Source organism: Pristiophorus japonicus, chromosome 2, assembly GCF_044704955.1.
Source record: "Pristiophorus japonicus isolate sPriJap1 chromosome 2, sPriJap1.hap1, whole genome shotgun sequence".
Lineage (NCBI taxonomy): Eukaryota > Metazoa > Chordata > Chondrichthyes > Pristiophoridae > Pristiophorus > Pristiophorus japonicus.
In genome coordinates, this window is record NC_091978.1 from 9,795,075 (window position 1) to 9,814,767 (window position 19,693).

A 19,693-nucleotide genomic window follows, 5' to 3' on the forward strand; every position below is an offset into this window, starting at 1 on the left:
ATGGTCCCGAGACTCCGGAGACAGCGAAGAAAGAAAAAACCCCAGCTCTTTTTATGTTTTAGATTAACAGAATCCTTCAGTTTAGGCTGCGGGGGTAATCGAAATATGAAAAGGGGGAAGGCGCTGAAGAGATTGTGCGAGTCCGTTTGTATGTTTAATTTTATGCATATATTTTACTTTATAATATATTGAGAGAAATGTTGAAAGATGTGGGCTTTCAAACATTCAAAAAATCCACCACTCAAAGCAAAGTGACGAGGGTGAAAGGCTGAATATGCTGCCGGCACATAGTTCTGTTTGAAATAAACTCAAAACAGGTTGCTAATGACTCAAGACTGCAGAGTGTGAATCTGCAATTAAATGTTTTCAGATGCTGACAGATTTCTATACATGTGCAGGCACAGCATAGGTGCACGACTCTTTTACAATCCCTTCAGGACCTTAACTGTTTCGAGGGCTGCAGTCACACTTTTTACAGTGAGAACGCTGGTGGGCTGAACTGAGAAACGTTCCATTAATCGTCAGCCAGTGTGGCGAGAGCATTCGCACCTCTGGGTCAGAAGGTTGAGGGTCTCCTCAGATATTGGAGCAGTCCATGCCCGCATGCAGCAAGACCTGGACGACATTCGAACTTGGGCTGGTAAGTAGAAAGTAATATTCGCGCCACACAAGTGCCAGGCAATGACTATCTCCAACAAGCGAGAGTCGAACCACCGCCCCTTGACATTCAACGACATTACTATCGCCGAATCCCCCACCATCAACATCCTGGGGGGTCACCATTGACCAGAAACTTAACTGGACCAGCCACATAAATACTGTGGCAACAAGAGCAGGTCAGAGGCTGGGTATTCTGCGGCGAGTGTCTCACCTCCTGACTCCCCAAAGCCTTCTCACCATCTACAAGGCACAAGTCAGGAGTGTGATGGAATACTCTCCACTTGCCTGGATGAGTGCAGCTCCAACAACACTCAAGAAGCTCGACACAATCCAGGACAAAGCAACCCGCTTGATTGGCACCTCTTCCACCACCTTCAACGTTCACTCCCTCCACCACTGGCGCACCGTGGCTGCAGTGTGCACCATCTACAAAATGCACTGCAGCAACTCATCAAGGTGCGAGTTAGGACACAGGCTACCGGGTTTTGGACGACCTCAAGTTTACGTAGAGTAGAATGTAGGAGGCCAGCCAGGTGTGCATTGGAGTAATCAAGTCTAGAGGTAACAAAGGCATGGATGAGGGTTTCAGCAGCAGATGTGCTGAGGCAGGGGCGGAGACAGACAATGTTACGGAGGTGGAAATAGGAGGTCTTAGTTATGCTGTGGATATGTGGCCAGAAGCTCATTTCAGGGTCAAATATAACACCAAGGTTGCAAACAGTCTGGTTCAGCCTCAGACAGAAGTTGGGGAGAGGGATGGAGTCGGTGGCTAGGGAACGGAGTTTGTGGCGGGGACTGAAAATAATGGCTGCGGTCTCCCCAATAACAACCAGTAGCAAGACCACAGCTGATTTTCTTTGTGCTCCCCAATACCGAGACCAGTTCCATCTCCCTCACCACCACCCCGGCTGAGATCCGTTAACTTGGTAGAGACTACGCAAAAAATCCCAGGCCTAACCAGTCTGTGCGACAGGGTCTTGGGTTAACTCATTCCTGTTGTGGAGACGAGGCTACATAACAACAATGACTGCATTTCAAACCAAATTCATTCTATGTGAAGCACTTGGAAATGTTTCTTGGAGATAGAAATCCCCATCCATGCCTTTGTTACCTCTAGACTTGACTATTCCAACGCACTCCTAGCTGGCCTCCCACATTCTACCCTACGTAAACTAGAGGTGATCCAAAACTCAGCTCGCACCAAGTGCCACTCACAGATCACCCTGTGCTCGCTGAACTATATTGGATCCCGGTTTTGCAAAGCCTTGATTTCAAAATTCTCATCCTTGTTTTCAAACCCCTCGAGCCTGCTCCGCCATTCAATAAGATCATGGCTGATCTTCGACCTCAACTCCACTTTCCTGCACTGTCCCCATATCCCTTGATTCCCATAATACTCAAAAACCTATCAATTTCCATCTTGAATATACTCTTTGACTGAGCCTCCACAGCCCTCTAGGGTAGAGAATTCCAAAGATTCACCACCCTCTGAGTGAAGAAGTTTCTCCTCATCTCAGTCCTAAATGGCTGACCCCTTATTCTGAGACTGTGGCCCCTGGTTCTAGGCTCCCCAGCCAGAGGAAACATCCTCCCTACATCTACCCTGTCCAGCCCTGTAAGAATTTTGTATGTTTCAATGAGATCACCTCTCATTTTTCTAACCTCGAGAGAATATAGGCCTAGTGTACTCAATCTCTCCTCATAGGACAATCCCCCCATCCCAGGATTCAGTCTGGTGAACCTTTGTTGCACTCCCTCAATGGCAAGTATATCCTTCCTTCGGTAAGGAGACCAAAACTGTACACAATAGTCCAGGTGCAGTCTCACCAGGGCCATATATAATTGCAGTAAAACGTTTTTACTCTTATTCTCAAATCCTTTTGTAATAAAGGCTAACGTACCATTTGCTTTCTTAATTACTTGCTGTACCTGCATGTTAACTTTCAGTGATTTGTGTACAAGGACACCCAGGTCTCTCTGAACACCAACATTTCCCAATCTCTCACCATTTAAAAAATACTCTGCTTTTCTATTTTTCCGACCAAAGTGGATAACTTCACATTTCTCCACATTATATTCCATTTGCCATGTTCTTACCCACTCACTTAGCCTGTTTATATCCCGTTGAAGCCTCTTTGCATCTTCCTCACAACTTACATTCCCACCTAGCTTTGTATTATCAGCAAACTTAGATATACAGGGGTATTACATTTGGTCCCCTCATCCAAATCATTGATATATATTTTGAATGGTTGGGACCGATCCTTGTGGCACCCCATTAGTTACAGCCTGGCAACCAGAAAATGACCCATTTATTCCTGCTCTCTGTTTTCAATCCGTTCACCAATCCTCAATCCATGCTAGTACATTACCCCCAATTCCATGAGCCCTAATTTTGTTTAATAACCTCGTGTGGCACCTTATCGAATGCCTTCTGAAAATCCAAATACACCACATCCACTGGTTCCCCCTTATCTATTCTATTAGTTACAACCTCAAAAAACTGATTTGTCAAACATGATTTCCCTTTCATAAATCCGTGTTGACTCTGCCCAACCTTATTATTATTTTCAAAGTGCCGTGTTAACCATATCCTTAATAATAGATTCTAGCATTTTCCCTACTACTGATGTCAGGCTAACTGGTCTGTAATTCTCCATTTTCTTTTTTAAATAGCGGGGTTATATTAGCTACCTTCCAATTTGCAAGAACCGTTCTAGAATCTATGGAATTTTGGAAGATGACAACCAATGCATCCACTATCTCTATAGGCACCTCTTTCAAAACCCTAGGATGTAGGCCATCAGGTCCAGGGGATTTATCGGCTTTCAGTCCCATTAATGTCTCCAGTACTATTTTTTTTTACTAATACAGGTACAACATCCTGAAACCGGAAACCTTGGGACCGAGGCCATTCCGGTTTTCAGGTTTTTCCGGATTTCGGAGAAGAAATCCAATGTCCCGAATTTTCGGGGATTTCTGGATTTTGGAGACAATCCGACGTCCCAAATCCGGAATCCTTTGTGTATTTCCGGATTTCGGAGCATTACATCCCGAATCCGGCAACCTGCGTATTTTTTTGGATTAATGTTTGGAAAAAGGTATGTACAGCTTAAAAGTCTGTTTTTCGGGAAATATTTCTGGATTCAGGACAGCAACTCTTGCAATCTGCACAATGTCCGGTTTTTGGACAATTCCGGTTTATAGAACTCCGGATTTCGGATGTTCCACCTGTATTAATTTATTTCAGTTCCTCTTCCCCGTAGCCCTGTAACTGTTCCTTTTCAAGTACTTATCCAATTCGCTTTTGAAAGTTATTATTGAATCTGCTCCCATCGCCCTTTCAGGCAGCGCATTCAGATCACAAAAACTCACTGCGTAAAAAAATCTAATCTCCTCCCTGGTTCTTTTGCCAATTATCCGAAATGTGTCCTCTGGTTAACGACCCTTCTGCCAATGGAATCAGTTTCTCCTTATTTTCTCAACAAAATCCTTCATGATTTTGAACACCTCTATTAAATCTCCCCTTAACCTTCTCTGCTCTAATGAGAACAAACCCAACTTCTCTAGTCTTTCCACGTAACTGAAGTCCCTCATCCCTGGTACCATTGTGGTAAGTCTCCTCTGCACCCTCTCCAAGGCCTTGACATCCTTCCTAAGGTGTGGTGCCTAGAATTGGCCACAATACTCCAGCTGGGGCCAAACCAGTGTTTTATGAAGATTTAGCATAGCTTCCTTGCTTTTGTACTCTGTACCTCTTTATTATATTAAAGGTCCAGGTCGGTGATTGGAGCGTGGGCTGATACAGCAAGAGCGGCGAGAGACTGTGGAGGCATGTGATCGAGGCCCAGGAGAGGCGTGAGTTCGGGGCCAGGGGCAGCATGGGTCAGCCCACACTGCGATATGTGCGCGCACTAGGTCCGTGCAGCAGAGCTGGTCTCCAGTCGTCTTGGTTAATCCTTGCCACTGGACCAAGACCTAGCTCTGTCAAGCCCGTGTGGTGGCTGGTGTGCAACGGCCACACCATGTTAAATAAATCCACGCACAGGCATCTTCCACCCTTCAGGATGTAGTTCAGGATCTGGAATATTAGCTCCTTCGCTGAAACACCTCTGAACTCAACCTTTTTGGCGTGGAATCAAGTCATCCTCGTTTCGAAGGACCTCCTATGATTATATTAAAGCCCAGAAGACCATATGCCTTTTTAAACAGCCTTATCATCTTGTCCTGCCATCTTCAAAGGACTTGTGTATGTATAATCCTCAGGTCTCTGTGTTTCTGCACTCCTTTTAAAATTATACCTTTGATGTACTGAGGCAAGTTCTTTCACACAATACATTTACACACTGAGACATCTGGGCAGTCCACTGCAATACTTCAATGCCCCGTAGCAGTCTAATTTCAGTCAGCATCGGGGGGCCATGGAGATGTCTTTGCACAAGTTATGTACAAAATAGAGAAAAGCCGGATTGAATTAAAGAGACTATACCAGATGCTGCCCCCTGAATTAAAAACAGTAGTCCAATCAAATTCAGATGACATCAGTAACCAGTTTTTAATGGTTATCTGAGCCAGGACACTGGATTACTGTCCTGAAATTCACTCCAAGGTGTCTGGTATTGTTTTAAAAAACGTGATAACAGAAAGAGTGATGGTTTCCATATAAAACAGATTTTCTGTTAAGCCTTCCCTGAACACGGTTCCATTTATTTGATTGAGAGTAATCTTGCATCAAAGGTGCCTTAACACGGAACCACACACATCATGACAGAGGAAGACAGGTTGGTCCGTGTACTGCATGGTCATTACCAGCCCTCGATCACAGCATCTGACTGCCTGTTGAATGATACCAGGCCATTTGTCTCCAATCTATTACCCAGAGCCCATCCCAAGTACTAGTACTGAGCGCTGTTTGCGTGAAGTCATGCTTCCTGACTTCGGTCCCGCACTTGCCCTTTACCAGTTTGCAACCTGTGTCCGCCCCCACTCCCCCGCCTCCCCCCTTGTCCTGCACTCATAGTCCAACCTGAAATAACGTTTCTATTCCACATGGTGTCACATGGTGTACAAGGCTCCCATCCTCCTCCTCAATGATCTGCGGTTCTCTGCCATTGGGATGAGCCTCTAGAACCATCACTGCACCAAGACCAAGAACAGAGGAGATTTACGAGGATGTTGCCTGGACTGGAGAATTTTAGCAATGAGGAATGATTGGATAGGCTGGGTTTGTTTTCTTTGGAACAGTGCAAGCTGAAGGGGAGACCTTATTGAGGTGTATAAAATTATGAGGGGTCTACATAGAGTGAATAGGATGGACCTATTTCACTTAGCAGAGGGGTCAACAACCAGGGGGCGTAGATTTAAAGTAATTGGTAGAAGGGATTTGAGGGGAAATTTCTTCACCCAGAGGATGGTGGGGGTCTGGAACTCACTGCCTGAAAGGGTGGTAGAGGCAGAAACCCTCACCTCATTTAAAAAGTACTTGGATGTGCACTTGAAGTGCCGTAACCGACAGGGCTACGGACCAAGAGCTGGAAAGTGGGATTCGGCTGGATAGCTCTTGGTCAGCCGACGCAGGTGCAGTAAGTTTCTATGATGCTATGATTCTATCACAGACCTTTCCAAACCTCCACGCACACAAAATTCAAAGACAGCCCGCCGAATAAGAAACACAAGTAGAAAAATATAACTGGATAAGCTGGCTATTAGGCCAGAACTGTCAGTACCCGTGGTTTGCATGTAGCAGTTTTCACAACCGAAGCCATAGATTTTCAAACTGGGATGTTCAACTCGTGGTTATGTTACTGGACTAGTAATCCAGAGGTCTGGACTAATGATCCAGAGATATTAATTCCAATCCCACCACTGCAGCTGGGGAATTTTAATTCAGTTAATTAAATAAATCTGGAATAAAAAGCTAGTGTCAATAATGGTGACCATGAAACTACCGGATTGTCGTAAAAACCCATCTAGTTCACTAATGTCCCAGAGGGGAGGAAATCTGCCGCACTTACCCGGACTGGCCTGTATGTGACTCCAGACCCACAGCAATGTGGTTGACTCTTAACTGTCCTCTGAAATTGCCCAGCGAGATACTCAGTTGTACCCAAACCGCTACAAAGATGGACTGCAGCGGTTCAAGAAGGCGGCTCACCACCCCTTCTCACGGGCAACTAGGGATGGGCAATAAATGCCGGCCTTGCCAGCGACACTCACATCCTGTGAACAAATTTTTTTTAAACGGGGATTTTCAACGAAATATTGGTAAGATCGAAGCTATTGTCTTGAGTGCCTGCCACGAACTCCGTTCCCGAGCCACTGATTCCAGCTCTCTTCCTGGCAACTGTCTGAGGAAAACCAGACTGTTTGCAACCTTGGAGTCGTATTTGACCCCAAGATGAGTTTCCAACTACATGTCCGCGCCATCATTAGGACCGCCTATTTCTGCCTCTAGGACATCGCCTGACTCTGCCCCTGCCTCAGATCATCTGTTGCTGAAACCCTCATCCATTCCTTTGTTACATCTAGACTTGACCCAATGCAGTCCTGGCTGGCCTCCCACATTCTACCCTCCATAAACTTGAGGTCATGCAAAACTCGGCAGCCCGTGTTTTAACTCACATCAAGACCCGTTCGCCCATCACCTCTGTGCTCGCTGACCCACACTGGCTCCCGGTTAAGCAACACCTCAATTTTAAAATTCTCATCCTTCCTTCAAATCCCTCGGTGGCCTCGCCCCTCCCTATCTCTAATCTGCCCCACAACCCTCTGAGATATCTGCACTCCTCTAATTCAGGCCTCTTGAGAACCCCCAATTTTCTTCGCCCCACCATTAGCGGTCGTGCCTTCAGCTGCCAAGACCCTAAGCTCTGGAATTCCCTTGGCAAAGCTCTCCTCACTATCCTCTTTTAAGACGCTCCTTTTTGACCAAACTTTTTGGTCATCTGCCCTAATACCTCCTTATGTGGATCAGTTTCAAATTTTGTTTTGTAACGTTCCTGTGAAGCGCCTTGGGACATTTTACTACATTAATGGTGCAATATAAATACGGGGTTGATGTTAAACCAGGGTACCGAGCGAATGGGTCAATATTTGCAGAAAATCTCTTCCCACAGGCAGGCCATCCCCTTCTTATCCCAGCGCCTCCAAGAATCTTTGGTTGCCTTCTTTTCCTCATTTATATGTTACCTCTTGACAATATGAATTCACAACTACAATGGGGTCAACTTCCTCATGTATGCTAGTCACATCCAGCTCTACCTCTACACTTTCAAAAGGCTTTTGACAAGGTCCCACACAAGAGATTAGTGTGCAAAATTAAAGCACATGGTATTGGGGGTAATGTACTGACGTGGACAGAGAACTGGTTGGCAGACAGGAAGCAAAGAGTAAGAATAAACGGGTCCTTTCCAGAATGGCAGGCAGTGACGAGTGGGGTACCGCAAGGTTCAGGGTTGGGACCCCAGCTGTTTACAATATATATTAATGATTTAGACAAAGGAATTTTATATAATATCACCAAGTTTGCAGATGACACTAAGCTGGGTGGCAGTGTCAGCTGTGAGGATGATGCTAAGAGGCTGCAGGGTGACTTAGACAGTTAGGTGAGTGGGCAAATGCATGGCAGATGCAGTATAATGTAGATACATGTGAGGTTATCCACTTTAGTGGCAAAAACAGGAAGGCAGAATATTATCTGAATGGTGACAGATTAGGAAAAGGGGAGGTGCAACGAGACCTGGATGTCATGGTACATCAGACATTGAAAGTTGGCATGCAGGTACAGCAGGCGGTGAAGAAGGCAAATGTCATGTCGGCCTTCATAGCGAGAGGATTTGAGTATCGGAGCAGGGAGGTCTTACTGCAGTTGTACAGGGCCTTGGTGAGGCCACACCTTGAATATTGTGTACAGTTTTGGTCTCCTAATCTGGGGAAGGACATTCTTGCTATTGAGGGAGTGCAGTGAAGGTTCACCAAACTGATTTCTGGGATGGCAGGACTGACATATGAAGAAAGACTGGATCGACTAGGCTTATATTCACTGGAATTTAGAAAAGTGAGAGGGGATCTCATAGAAACATATAAAATTATGACGGGATTGGACAGGTTAGATGCAGGAAGAATGTTCCCGATGTTGGGGAAGTCCAGAACCAGGGGTCACAGTCTAAGGATAAGGGGTAAGCCATTTAGGACCGAGATGAGGAGAAACTTCTTCACTGAGAGAGTTGTGAACCTGTGGAATTCTCTGCCACAGAAAGTTGTTGAGGCTAGTTCAGATGTGGCCCTTACGGTTAAAGGGATCAAGAGGTATGGAAAGAAAGCAGGAATGTGGTACTGAAGTTGCATGATCAGCCATGATCATATTGAATGGTGGTGCAGGCTCGAAGGGACGAATTGCCTACTCCTGCACCTATTTTCTATGTTTCTAGGTCTATGTTTACACTGCTTCTGCACTGTCAGACTGCTTGACCAACATCCAGTCTTGGATGAGGCATACCAGCTAAACATTGGTAAGACTGAAGCCCCTACCTCATTTGTAGCCCCTACCTCAAACTCTGTACCTTCGTCATCACCTCCATCTCCCGCTCTGGCCATTAGATCAGGCTGAACTAGATTATTAGCAACCTCAGCATCACGGTTTGACTCCGAGTTGAGTTTCTGACCCCATACCTTCTCCATCACAAAGACCCTGAACTTCAACCTCTGTAACATCTCTACCTCCACCTCTACCTCAACCCATCAACCACTGATACCCTCATCCGTGCTTTTTTCACCTCCAAATTACTAAAATGAGGGTCCTGGCCGATCTCCTATCTTCCACCAATTTCAGCTCATCCACATCGCTGCTGTCCATATGCTCTCCCACACCAAGTCCTCCTCGCTCATTGTCATATCCTCACTGACGTACAATGACTCTTAGGAGCCGAACTTGGTGAAGGCCAAGTCCCGTCCAAGTGCTGCCCAAGTGCCGCCCAAAAGGCCGCCGAGACACCGGGCGGCACTTTGGGCGGGAAATTGATGATAAATTATTTTAAAGTTGGGCCAGCGGCAAACAAGCGACGTACGCCATCAAACTGAGCGGGAGCTCCCAATCTCGGCGGCACAGGCTCTTGTCACCGAAGTGCCACCGAAGATGGAGTCGGGCCCACAGAGGGCCGAACAGTTCAAAATAAAAATGATGGGTAACATTTTTTAAATTACCCCGAAGACCTTCAGGGGAACCCATTAAGGTAAGTCGCTGTGAAAAGAAATGTACTAAAAAGTTTACGAACCTTTTTTTTCCAGTTTTTAAACTTACCTTGGGGGTTACACCAGCCTTCTCGGGGCGGTCCTTCCCCCTGCTGGAGCCGACTCCCGCCCACACCAATCTGGCATCTCGCCGGGCGGGAGGTCACTTGCGCCACTCGGCAGTCCGCTGACATCACCGGGCGGTTCCTGGCGGATCTCCCCTCCCGCCCGCTCCAGCCCAAGTGCAAATCGGCACTGAGCGCAACCCGGAAAGGAATGTCGGAGGATCTCGGCGGCAGTGGCCGGTAAGGCCATCAATTTTGGCCACTTAAGTCTCCCAAAGCCTCAAATTCTTTTTAAAATGATCTTCATGTTTAAATTCCTTCACAGCCTCACCCTTCCCTCGCTCTGTAATCTCTTGAGGCCCACAATCCACCGCCTGATCTCTCTGTTCCTCTGACTCCAACTTCTTGTGCAGCCAAACCCCCCCGGCCACCATTGACCACACCATTGGTGGCTGTCCCTTCAGAGGCTTTGGCTCTGAAATTCCTTCCATTCTTCTCTCCTCCTCCAAGTTACTCCTTAAAACCCACCTCTGCCTTCAAACTTTTGGTCACCCTTCCTTTGCCTCAACATCCGTGCTTCCCTTACTCCTCTGTGAAACACCCAGAGATGATTTTCAACATATTAGGCACCAGATAAATGCAATTTGTGGTTGTCCATCGCTGCCCAAGTTGCAAGTATATTGGCTTCTGTACTCATCTGTCCTTCCTATCCACTGGGAAGACAGACAGACCAACATCAGCGTCCTCGCTCAGGCCAACATCCCCAGCAGCGAAGCACTGACCACGCTTGACCAGCTCCGTTGGGCGGACCACATTGTCCGCATGCCCGACACAAGACTCCAAAGCAAGGGCTCTACTCGGAACTCCTACACGGCAAGCGAGCCCCAGATGGGCAGAGGAAATGCCTCAAAGCCTCCTTGATAAAGTGCAACATCCCCACCAACACCTGGGAGTCCCTGGCCAAAGACCGCCCTATGTGGAGGAAGTGCATTCGGGAGGGCGCTGAGCACCTTGAATCTTGTCGCCGAGAGCATGCAGAAACCAAGCGCAGGCAACGGAAGCAGTATGTGGCAAACCAGACTCCCCACCCACCCTTCCCTTCAACGATTGTCTGCCCCACCTGTGTCAAAGACTGTAATTCCCGTATTGGACTGTACAGTCACCTGAAAACTTACTTTGAGTGGAAGCAAGTCTTCCTCGATTTCGAGGGACTGCCTATGATGATGATGTGTCCTCACTGTATTAGGTTCATGACTCATCACACCATCTCATACTTTCCAAAGACCTCAAAACCAGACAACTCCTTACTTCTCTCTTTTCCTTCCTCCTACAATGTACTGACTCTGGCTCGAGGACAAATCAGCCCGTTTGATTGTCACCCCATCCACCACCTTAAACGCTCGCTCCCTTCACCACCAGCGCACCGTGGCTGCAGTGTGTACCATCTACAAGATGCACTGCAGCAACTCGCCAAGCCTTCTTCGACAGCACCTTCTAAACCCGCGACCTCTACCACCTAGAAGGACAAGGGCAGCAGGCGCATGGGAACATCACCACCTCCAAGTTCCCCTCCCAGTCACACACCATCCTGACTTGAAAACATATCGATGTTCCTTTACACACCGATCACTTGTGTGGGACCTTTTGAAAGTCCAAATACACCACATCCACTGGATCTCCCTTGTCCATTCTGCTAGTTACATCATCAAAAAATTCCAGAAGATTCGTCAAGCATGATTTCCCTTTCATAAAGCCATGCTGACTTGGACCAATCCTATCACTGCTTTCCAAATGCGCTGCTATTTCATCCTCAATGATATATTCCAACATTTTCCCCACTACTGAGGTCAGGCTAACCAGTCTATAATTACCCGTTTTCTCTCTCCCTCCATTTTTAAAAAGTGGTGTTACATTAACTACCCTCCAGTCCATAGGAACTGATCCAGAGTCGATAGACTGTTGGAAAATGATCACCAATGCATCCACTATTTCTAGGGCTATTTCCTTAAGTACTCTGGGATGCAGACTATCAGGCCCCGGGGATTTATCGGTCTTCAATCCCATCAATTTCCCTAACACAATTTCCTGCCTAATAAGGATATCCTTCAGTTCCTCCTTCTTACTTGACCCACTGTCCCCGAGTACATTCGGAAGGTTATTTGTGTCTTCCTTTGTGAAGACAGAACCGAAGTATTTGTTCAATTGGTCTGAACATACTCTATTCCCCCTCTTAATTAAATTCTTAGTCTTCCTCTGTTGAATTCTAAATTTCTCCCAGTCCTCAGGTTTGATGCTTTTTCTAGCCAAATTATATGCCTCTTCCTTGGCTTTAACACTATCCTTAATTTCCCTTGTTAGCCACGGTTGAGCCACCTTCCCCGTTTTATTTTTACTCCAGACAAGGATGGACAATTGCTGAAGTTCATCCATGTGATCTTTAAATGTTTGCCATTGCTTATCCACCGTCAACCCTTTAAGTATCCTTTGCCAGTCTATTCTAGCCAATTCACGCCTCATACCGTCGAAGTTACCTTTCCTTAAGTTCAGGACCCTAGTTTCCGAATTAACTGTGTCACTCTCCATCTTAATAAAGAATTCTACCATATTATGGTCACTCTTCCCCAAGGGGCCTCGCACAACAAGATTGCTAATTAGTCCCTTCTCATTACACATCACCCAGTCTAGGATGACCAGCTCCCTGGTTGGTTCCTCGACATATTGGTCTAGAAAACCATCCCTAATATACTCCAGGAAATCCTCCTCCACCGCATTGCTACCAGTTTGGTTAGCCCAATCAATATGTAGATTAAAGTCGCCCATGATAACTGCTGTACCTTTATTGTACACATCCCTTATTTCTTGTTTGATGCTGTCCCCAACCTCACTAATACTGTTTGGTGGTCTGTACACAACTCCAACTGGCGTTTTCTGCCCTTTGGAATTCCGCAGCTCCACCCATACCGATTCCACATCATCCAGGCTAATGGCCCTCCTTACTATTGCATTAATTTCCTCGATAGCTATAAAGTAAAATAATCGTTACAACAATTCCCTTGATTGGGATTCTAACACACATCAAAACCATAGTTACCCAGAAGCCAAATATATCACATGAGCACATAAGAATTCGGAGCGGAAGGAGGCCATATGGCCCTTTGAACCTGCTCTACAATTCAATAAGATCATGGCTGATCGTCAATCTCAACTTCCACTTCCCCGTCCAATCCTCACATTCCTTGATTCCCCTAGAGCTCAAAATATCTGTCTCAGCCTTGAATATACTCAACGATTCAGCCTCCACAGTCTTCTGGGGTAGAAAATTCTAAAGACCCTCTGAGTGAAGAAACTGCTCCTCATCTCAGTCTTAAATGTCCGACCACTTATTCTGAGACTATGCCCCCTAGTTCTAGACATCCTCCCTGCATTTACCCTGGCAATCCCCCGCAGACTCTTATACGTTTCAATGAGATCACCTCTCATTCTTCTAAACTCCAGAGAGTATCGGCCCAATCTCCTTAATCTTTCCTCATAGGACAACCCTGTCATCCCAGGAATCAATCTAGTGAACCTTCGTTGCACCGCCTCAAAGACAAGAATATCCATCCTCAGATAAGGAGAAAAAAAAACTGTGCACAGTACTCCAGGTGTGGTCTCACCAAAGCCCTGTGCAGTTGTAGTAAGATATCCTTACTCTTGTATTCCAATCCTCTTGCAATAAAGGCCGACATCACATGCTGTGGTGCTGAGCCACACATGACACAAGATCCCAGAATCTGCTGGCACTCTGCACTGAGGAAGCTGACCTCAACCAGAGATGGTTAGGGACATGCATTTACGCCTCAGCTCCCCTAAGCGAGGAACAAGAAAAACAAAATCAGCCTTTTTATATACTGTGGCTCAGTGGGTAGCACTCTCGCCTCTCAGTCAAAGTTGTGGGTTCAAGTCCCACTCCAGGGATTTGAACACACAAAAAAAATCTCGGCTGGCACTCCAGTGAGCGCTGCACTGTCGGAAATGCCGTCTTTCAGATGAGACGTTAAACCGAGGCCCCGTTTGCTCTCTCAGGTGGACGTAAAAGATCCCACAGCACTATTTTGAAGAAGAGCAGGGGAGTTACATAAGAACATAAGAAATAGTAACAGGAGTAGGCCATACAGCCCCTCGAGCTTGCTCCGCCATTCAATAAGATCATGGCTGATCTGATCATGGACTCAGGTCCACTTCCCCGCCCGCTCCCCATAACCCTATATCCCCTTATCGTTTAAGAAACTATCTATTTCTGTCTTAAGTTTATTCAATGTCCCAGCTTCCACAGCTCTCTGAGACAGCGAATTCCACAGATTTACAACCCTCTGAAAGAAATTTCTCCTCATCTCAGTTTTAAATGGGCGGCCCCTTATTCTAAGATCATGCCCTCTAGTTCTAGTCTTCCCCCATCAGTGGAAACATCCTCTCTGCATCCACCTTGTCAAGGCCCCTCATAATCTTATCTGTTTCGATAAGATCACCTCTCATTCTTCTGAATTCCAATGAGTAGAGGCCCAACCAAAACAACCTTTCATCATAAGTCAATCCCCTCATCCCCGGAATCAACCTCGTGAACCTTCTCTGAACTGCCTCCAAAGCAAGTATATCCTTTCGTAACTATCATATGGAAACCGAAACTGCACGCAGTATTCCAGGTGTGGCCTCACCAATACCTTATATAGCTGTAGCAAGACTTCCCTGCTTTTATACTCCATCCCCTTTGCAATAAAGGCCAAGATACCATTGGCCTTCCTGATCACTTGCTGTACCTGCATACTATCCTTTTGTGTTTCATGCACAAGTACCCCCAGGTCCCACTGTACTGCGGCACTTTGCAATCTTTCTCCATTTAAATAATAACTTGCTCTTTGATTTTTTTCTGCCAAAGTGAATGACCTCACACTTCCCAACATTTTACTCCATCTGCCAAACTTTTGCCCACTCACTTAGCCTGTCTATGTCCTCCTCACACATTGCTTTTCCTCCCATCTTTGTATCGTCAGCAAACTTGGCTACGTTACATTCAGTCCCTTCTTCCAAGTTGTTAATATAGATTGTAAATAGTTGTAAATAGGCTACGATCAGAATAGGTTACGATCAGATTAGCCATGATCGTATTGAATGGTGGAGCAAGCTTGAGGGGCCAAATGGCCTATTCCTGCTCCTAGAACATAAGAACAGAAGAAATAGGAGCAGGAATCGGCCATTTGGCCCTTCGAGCCCGCTCCGCCATTCAATAAGATCATGGCTGATCTGATCATGGACTCAGCTCCAATTCCCTGCCCGCTCCCCATAACTTCCTATTTTTTATGTTCTTATGAATGGGTGACGTGCTGTGCAGCTGTACCCCGGAGGCAAACATCTTTACGACAGATGGGGAACTATTTAAAATCCCGAATTATTTTCCCCCCCGCCCCTGTTCAATGAACTAAAAATGCGTCCACGGATTACCAAACTCAGTAGCTGCTTCACTGTCATAACAGTTAGCCCATCTGCTGGTTGTTCACCCCTCTCTTGCACTCATCGATGAGTGCCATATAGGGCTAATCCTTCCTGCCCTAAATAAAGGGTCCCTTTTTATCGTTTCGGAATCTGGCGGGCTGTGCGCGGCCAGAATTTTTTTTAAATTTGTGATTTTGTTTATCAAAGGCGACACATACCAAGGGAGGAAGCAGTGGTGGGAATTCAAGCTGATGTTCCCATCAGGCAGAGAGACTGCATTGAGTGCCAATTACCCCCTTGTTTGTGATGAGCAAACGAGGACGGAAATGCTTTGATAATCTTGGCTTTAATTGATTTCAACTGTTTTCATTTTTGTCATCCATACACAACAGTCATGGCACTTCAAAGCAAGTTATTCTGTGTGAATCAACTTCATAACGTTTTGAGGAAATGGTAATAACTTGCAGTTCCGTGGCACCCTTGGGCACAGAGTAATGTCCCAAGGCGCTCCGCGGAGGAGAAAAGGCATGGACGCCACATCTTTGAATGAGCGTCAGGGGAGGTGACAGAAAGCGAGGTCAGAGAGCTGCGTTTTCAGAAGGGTTAGAGGGGTGAGGGAGGTAGCGAAGTGGCCAGGGCTGTGAGAGGGAGATCCCAATGGCTAGAAATGAAATGATTCCTTTCGTTTGTTACCAAGCAAAGGAAAATCACAACAGCAACAACAACTTGTATTTATATAGCGCATTTAACGTAGTGAAACATCCCAAGGATACGCCACAAGAGTATTATGAGATTTTGTTTTAATTTGACACTGAGCCGCAGCAGGAGAAATTAGGGCAGGTGACCAAAAGCTCGGTCAAAGAGGTAGATTTTAAGAACATAAGAATTAGGAACAGGAGTAGGCCATCTAGCCCCTCGAGCCTGTTCCGCCATTCAACAAGATCATGGCTGATCTGGCCGTGGACTCAGCTCCACTTACCCGCCCGCTCCCCGTAACCCTTAATTCCCTTATTGGTTAAAAATCTATCTATCTGTGACTTGAATACATTCAATGAGCTAGCCTCAACTGCTTCCTTGGGCAGAGAATTCCACAGATTCACAACCCTCTGGGAGAAGAAATTCCTTCTCAATTCGGTTTTAAATTGGCTCCCCCGTATTTTGAGGCTGTGCCCCCTAGTTCTAGTCTCCCCGACCAGTGGAAACAACCTCTCTGCCTCATCTTGTCTATCCCTTTCATTATTTTAAATGCTTCTTTAAGATCACCCCTCATCCTTCTGAACTCCAACGAGTAAAGATCCAGTCTTGCAGGAGGAAAGAGAGGTAGAGAGGCAGAGAGGTTTAGGCAGGGAGTTCCAGAACTTGGGGCCTAGGCAACAGAAGGCACGGCCACCAGTGGTTGAGCGATTACCATCAGGGATGCTCAAGAGGGCAGAAATAGAGGAGTGCAGACATCTCGGGGGGGTTGTGGAGCTGAAAGATATTACAGAGATAGGGAGGGGCGAGGCCATAGAGGGATTTGTAAACAAGGATGTGACTTTTGAAATCGAGGTGTTGCTTAACCGGGAGCCAATGTAGGTCAGCGAGCACAGGCTGATGGGTGAGCGGAACTTGGTGCAAGTTAGGAGAGCATACTACCATGAGAGAATTGTTATAGGGACATATCCTACGGGGCTGGACACAACAGATGATGTCACGAAGAGGCAGCATGTAGTTGAGAAAAGGGAAGGGGCCAATAAGGGAGCGATGAACATCACTGGGACTATTACTAAATATATAAATTAGCCAGAATTAATCTAACATTCATTCTTTTATATTCTTATTATCTTCTTTTGAGGTTTTTTTGGAGGAGTGCTGGGCGGGTTATATTTTACTTCAAATAATTAATACTGATGACTTCAATTCCATTTGCCCAAAAGACTGTGGGCTGGATTTTGTTCTAATTCCGCATCTGTTAGCGCCCCGGATGGGGCGTTAATGGTTCTGGAAACTTCCAGCGCTCCGCCGGGACATTCGGTGCCGGGTTTGCGGGAGCACTTAGCGTTACTGGCCGGGAGTGCCGCGCTGGTGTACAACACCCACTGGTTGCGACAGCGGTGTGAAATTTGGTTTAGTGGGACCGCCTGGGAAAGCGGGCGGTGTGAGCTGTCCCGGTGACGGTGAGGGAAGGAACATCTTCCTGAGGTAAGTGTGATTGGGTTTGTTTTTTGTTTTCTTTTTGCGATTTATCTTTACTTGGGGTCAGGAATATATTCGGAATGTTTTCTGTGTTTTGTGTCCCATTTTTGTTTTACGCATGGAGGCCGCTCTTAGGCCGGCTGTTTAACGCGGGAGTTTCAGTTGCTCAGCCGGCCTAGCGCTTCACCCCACACTCAGGGCCCAGCTGATGAATTTTGTGGCTGCCGCCGCAAACCATTTCCCGGAGCAAACTTTACCGCCCCGTCGTTGTTATCGACCGAAAAAGCCTCTAACCGAAAATCCAGCACTGTGTGTCACACAGCTCACTCCCTAGATCTATAAATGTATCACTTAGGTGTTTTCCCTGCCCAAATTTCACACATCTACTTTACTGAAATCACAGCGTCAGCACATGAAATAAGAAATAGGATCAGGAGTAGGCCATACAGCCCTTCGAGCCTGTTCCGCCATTCAATATCATGTCTGAAACTCGACCTCAACTCCATTTTCTGGCCTGATTCCCATATCCCTTGATTCCCTTAGAGTCCAAAGATCTATCGATTTCAGCCTTGAATATACTCAATGACTGAGCATCCACAGCCCTCTGGGGTCGAGAATTCCAAAGATTTACAACCCTCTGAGTCAAGAAATTTCTCCTCATCTCAGTCCTAAATGGCTGACCCCTTTTCCTGAGCATATGACCCCTGGTTCTCGACTTTCCGACCGGGGAAATAGCCTTTCAGCATCCAGCCCTCTCAGAATCTTATATGTTTCAATGAGATCACCTCATTCTTCTAAACTCCTAAGAGTATAAGCCCATTCTACTCAATCTCTCCTCATGAGACAACCCACTCATCCCAGGAAGAAATCGAGTGAACCTTTGTTGGCACCACCTCGAAGGCAAGTATATCCTTCCTTAGTACGGAGACCAAAACTGTACACAGTATTCCAGGTGTGGTCTCACCATAGCTGTATATAATTGCAGCAATACTGCCTTACTCTTGTACTCCAACCCGCTTGCAATAAAGGCCAACATACCATTTGCCTTCCTGATTGCTTGCTGTACCTGCATACTAATTTTCTGTGTTTTGTGCACAAGAGCATCCAAATCCATCAGAACACCAACATTCTCACCATTTAAAAAATATTCTGTTTTTCTATTCCTCCTACCAAAGTGGATAACCTCACATTTCCCCACATTGTATACCATCTGCCACCTTACTGCCCACTGACTTAACCTGTCTATATCTCTTTGCGGTTGTGTCTTCCTTACAGCTTACTTTCTCACCTAGCTTTGTATCATCTGCAAACTTGGATACATTACACTCGGTCATAAGAACATAAGAACATAAGAAATAGGAGCAGGAGTAGGCCACCTGGCCTCTCGAGCCTGCTCCGCCATTTAATAAGATCATGGCTGATGTGATCTTGGACTCAACTCCACTTAAATTGCTAAAAATGGGATTCCTGATCTGATCCCACCTCCATCCCACCCATTTCAATTTTAACGGAGTGGGATGGGGCCAACCAACCCACTCTCAAGGTACGGAATGTCAATTTAAATATTATAATGAGGCTGGAAGCCTCTTTTGTAACCTCCATTTTTGTCATGTCCTGTCATACAAGTCATTAATATAGATAGTGAATAACTGAGGCCCAAGTGCTGATCCTTGCGGCACCCCACTAGTAACAGCCTGCCAACCTGATTATAACTCTGTTTTCTGTCCTTAAACCAATCCTCTAGCCATGCTAATATATCACCCCCAACCCCATGAGTCCTTATCTCGTGTGGAACCTTATCTCATGCCTTTCGGAGATCCAAATATATTCCATCCACTGGTTCCCCTTCATCTATCCTGCTAGATACATCCTCAAAAAACTCTTAATAAATTTGTCAAACATGATTTCCCTTTCATAAAACCATGTTGACTCTGCCTAATCATGTTATGATTTTCTATGTGCCCTGATAACAATGGAATCCGGTATTTTCCCGACGATGATGTCAAGCTAACTGGCCTGTAGTTCCCGGTTTTCTCTCTCCCTGAAGATCTTATGCTTCCATTATTCAATGCGGGATGTAACAGAAATCCTCGATT

At 46.1% G+C, this 19,693-nt stretch overlaps 1 protein-coding gene across 5 annotated transcripts in view; it reads right to left on the bottom strand.

Moving 5' to 3' along the window:
• Positions 1 to 19,693, bottom strand: part of LOC139235688 (exocyst complex component 6B-like) — a 780,151-nt gene that overhangs the window by 503,487 nt on the left and 256,971 nt on the right. The window lies entirely within an intron of this gene.